The sequence below is a fragment of the Teleopsis dalmanni genome, chromosome 2 (assembly GCF_002237135.1).
Source record: "Teleopsis dalmanni isolate 2A chromosome 2, ASM223713v2, whole genome shotgun sequence".
Classification (NCBI taxonomy): Eukaryota; Metazoa; Arthropoda; class Insecta; order Diptera; family Diopsidae; genus Teleopsis; species Teleopsis dalmanni.
Window position 1 is genome coordinate 240,350,621 of NC_051847.1, and position 5,255 is coordinate 240,355,875.

Consider the following 5,255-nt stretch of genomic DNA (forward strand, 5'->3'; position numbering starts at 1 on the left):
GGTTTTTTTCAAATACAGAATCTTTTATCATAATCAAAATGTTATAAATGTATAATATATAATAATGTAATGTATGATGGTATAAATACATCTACGAAAATAATTACATGTTAATAATTACAAAATTCTCAGAGTCTTTACAAGTACATTATTATATACACAACTCTTCCTCTACTAATATATTAAAAATGTATATTAAATAATATATTTTTATATAAGAGAAAGTAATAATGTAAAGAAAATGATTTTTTCCAGTATTGAGAAGTCCAATTACACTCACATATTTGTGTTCGAATAACTTCATTAGTCCAAGGCTTCTAAGCATTTGTTATGGAGCTATTTCTTTCAGCCTAAATTTGAACTTCAAAATACAGTATTATTATTATTGTTATATGTACACTATATCCTATATTTGCTATTGTGCCATTTGTAAAAAGAATCTACTTAAGTGAACTTAATAAACATATGTATGCCTAAAAATATCTCTTCATTAATAAGCCCACACCTGATTTCAATTTATTGAAAGTCGAAAAGACTTGTTTTCTGGCAATCGCTGGGCAGGAATAGTTAAATGTATTGTAGTCCTTTAATTTTATCTTCGGAAGTTGATAATTAATATGTAAAATTTTGAAATCAGTGATTTATTTAATTTGAAATTTATTTAGTCTACGGACCTTTTCAATTTTAAGTAAATTTTATGAACTGCCTTGGGTAATGAAATGATGCTTTTTCTACGTCACATATAGCTCCTTTGTAATTTAAAAAAATTATATCTTATTTTTCTTATCGAAAATAGATACATAATTATTTTATATAATTTTCTTTAATTTATTTACTTACTGTTTTCATTAAAGCAAAGCAACTTAGGACATTCTTAGGAGCAATAAACATGAGAATGCTGTTCTGTACATAATCTTTCATCTTTTATATATTATTAATATATATTTTGTTTATTGCATTTTTGTAATTGTTTTTTTTTTTGTTTGTTAAAATTATAGTTTTGATGCTTGTGCCATGTTTTGTTGTTCTGCATTAATTTGAATTGCCTCAGTTTTTTGTTCCAATTGCAGTAATTTTTGCTGTTGGAACTCTTCTGTATCAGTTTGAGTGGAAAGTTTTTCTTCTGCTTCATATTTTTCATTTTCATCTTCGCCATTTGGATTGTCCTTTATATTGGTTAACTCCTAAGGATGCTTTGTGTAATTGTTCAGCGGCATTTCAGCAACCATCGTGTGTGAAACATCCTTGTTGCGATCATGTATGCCTTTATCATGTGTAGCTGCTTTTTTACGTGCTGCCTTCTGTGTTTTCAACTGCAAGTATGTGTGTAAATACAATTATTTTTATATTATTTTAAATTGTTTTTAATTAAAATTTAAATTAAAATTTTTATAGTTACGCGTTGTATTGTCTCTTCAAAATTTTGATGCGGCTCCACGCGTTTCATTGTACCACAACTCTTCAATTTTTCAGAGGTCTGCAAAAAAATCATGAAAAAAGATTTAAATATAATACAAATAAATTAAATATATAAAATAGATGTAATAGTGTATATAATAAGTCAATATTGTGTTAAACTCAATGAGTTGTGTACTGTTACCAGTGGCGGAGCTAGACCAACTCTGGACGTCGGCGACATCAGAATTGCTGGGCACCCTTTATAACCCAGTTGTAAAAGTAAATAAGTTACATTCACTAATATGTACAACAAAGCATGATTGAATGTTTTATTGCTAATCAAATTAAAATAAACACAAATTAAATGAATTTTCCTACTTTTAGTCTCACTCAATTTTTTTTTAAATTATATCATAATTTACGCCAGCTGCTATTTTCGCTTCAGTTTATAGAATTTCCAATGGAGATAGTCTCTCTTGGATCATCATACTTTTCTAGTACGTCTTAATCAATTTTAACTTGGAGAAGCTTCTTTATGTCGAAGCTATACTGACTGGAACTGTGAACATGAATCTGGTTCCTATATAAACATTCGGAAATACTTCGAATATGGTTAAAGCCATTATCAAACCAAATTGCTTAAAATATTTATTAAGTGCTTAGAATCACAGTCCATTACTTTTTGCGAGGCCCCTGTGATCACGAGGCCGTCGGCGGTCACCGACATCGCTGACGCCTAGACCGCCACTGACTGTTACACAATTATTTAATAGGCTTAAGTAAAATAATTATAATAGTTTGCTTATCAATTCTTTTATTAGAGAACTAGAAATTTATTTTAACTTTAGTTTAATTTTAGACCATGGAAAATAAATTGATAATTATTCAAAGTAACAATATAATTTGAACAAAAACCCATAACAAGTTACTTGGCATGAACAACACACTAATAAATACATATAAATTGTTTTGAAACTCTAGAATTAAGACCACAACAAATGTTGGATAAATGGAATTTATGTTTGGATAGGAAAACATGAAAAAAAGACATATATCACTTAGTCAACATGGATAAAATTAAGTAATAAGTACCTTCATTATTATTCTAATTTCATTATTAATTATTATTAGTTTCTATTAATAATTTACTAATATACAAATTATTATCAGTAACTTTCAGGATCAATTACCAATAATTTCCTTAAAAATTCTAACTAATATTAATATTATTACAATGCAAAACCTTCCTTTAATAGACAGTTCTAACAATACAATGGCTCTCGAAAAGCTGATAATTCAAATGCCAACTAGCATTATTTCTTATATAAAGACATACTTCTGACCAAAGTTTAAAAATTATTTCCTTATGGAATACTACACCAAAGGTAGTTTCTTTGTTAATAAAAGAATAATAATAAAATTTTTATTAAAAATATACTTAGACACTAGGCATCAGTTTCCATTTAGTTTATCAGCAGTCTACGAATAAGTACAGGCTTCTTACCAAAAGCCCAAAATCCATTGAACAGCATCGTGTTAGTGTACATTCTCTGAAAAGCTTTTGCGTTTAATAGGATAATGGGATAATATCTACTTGTTAGACTGTGTACTATATATAAATATATAATATTAATGAATATATATTCTACATATAAAGATATTTAAAATATTCCCTATTCCTTGTTTGAAAAGTCTTAAAGTAATCCAAAAAGCTCATTTGAGTCAATGACTATTGTGTTTTTAGGAGTAGAAGAATTGGCACAGATTAGTAAAGGGTTTTTTAAGAGAACGTAGTAAATAGTAATTACTACCAATTTTTAAAACGGGACTAATAGACATCGACATCAGCTGATTTTGTGAAACGCTCAGCAAAATTTCAGTCTATCTTATCTTCTAAACATTATAGGTATAAAGTGCCTATAATTAATTTATACAATTATGATTTTTTATAATTTGAAACTCTACACCCCAAATATTTAATATATCAATGGAACCTTAACGCAAAAAACAGCTGACAATATTTGCTGGGTGAATTAAATTACCTATAACTCCTTTAACAATGAATTAAACAATTTTATACTTATCTTATCTATTACATTAATAGTTAAAGAATGTGAATGAAATATATCACTGTAGTACATATGCACAGCTACCATAAGCTTTGGTGTATGGTGGCTGAACTTGACGGTTTCATGTCTTTTAATTATTTAATCTTTGATAATGTCACTTATACAATGTTAGGTAGGTGTTTTCATGACCAAAATTCCCCAAACAGTCATATTGTCTACTATCATTTAACACAGTATTTAATACAGAATAACTAACCAGCTAATTGATTTCCTAGGTGCCATATTTGGGGCCTGAAAACTAAGAGGAAGAACAGACTTGTTATATATATAACATATAATATATAATATGTATTATATGTATATGTACATAACATGAAATATTTTTTCTTCTACAGCCTCCATAATTATAGGGCTTAAGCAAATTATCAAAGTTGAAAAATATTCAAAATGCATAATGGCACTAAGTAGACAGACTTCATTCGAATTATAATAAAAGAGCAAGAAGTTATGCTCCTAACACCTGTAACAAAAACCATAAGAGGAACAATAAAAAGTAAAAAGCTTCTCATATCCTAAACAAATATCATCAAATTAAAAAACAAACTTATATTCTATTTATGTTTGTGTAAATGTACTACATTCTCAAATAATAATTTGTTCCTACAATAACAGCCAAAAATAATGAAAAGCGAGATTTCCCCGTAGAAACATTTCCGCAGCAGACCGCATAATGAGCAAATTCCATGCCATTTAAGCGTTTCCTTCTTGAACCGAAAAAAATTTTACAGGCTGTCACCGTTAAAACAACACTGCATCGACTAGGAGCAACAAAATCTCTGTATCAGCAACAGCGACATCAATACAGAAACCAAAAAGAAAAGAAAATTTGCACAAAGTTCTGTCAAAGGACCAAGTGACTGCTGAAATGAAATTGCTTAAAAACGAGTAGGAATAAGAGGACATCAAAAATGAAGTACGAGTAAGAGTAGGTAAAAGTCAAAAAGTTTATAATGCACAAACAAAAAAAAAAAATTTTTTTATATATAAATTAGTTGGCAGTACTTGAAACGGCACTTTCCGGTACTCATTCGCTCAGTTGAAGTCATTTAAAAAAATTGACCACAAAACAAAGTATAAATACAAATACTGATACAACGATAAGGACAAAAATGAGGATGAGCCGGGACAACATGTCAAAAAACAAACAAATATGCCAACAGCAATGAGGTGCGCACCCAGAACTGAAAGAACCGAAATAGTCAAAGGAGGAGCAATAAAAAGTAGCTGAAGCGCAAATTGCGCTTAAATATTAAATGAACAGTCACAATATAAACGAAGAAGGACATTTTCAAAAAAAGTGTTGAAAAAACAACAGATATAGCCCAAACAAAATCATAGCATTCATATTTGTACTACCATCCAATCAGTATCCAATGTGCACAAACCTATTTAAAAATTTCGCAAAGAAAAACAAATTATAAAAAAATCTCAAAAAGGAGTATCAAAACTTTAACAAAACACTTTACGCCTGAAATAATAACAACAACACAATCAGAGTTAAAATCCTCAAGCCATGGTCGTACAACAACATTGTCAACTAAAGGACATGACTTGTTATGCTCATAAGCTTGCCATATCAGCGTATATCCTTGCGAAACAACAACGTAGCAATAATTTGCGCCCACAAGAGAAATACTTTCTCTGTTAGCAATAAGAGAAAGAAAATGGACAACCGCAAAAGCGCACCAAAAGAGTAAAAAAAAAATAGGAAGGACTTCTACCGAAAAA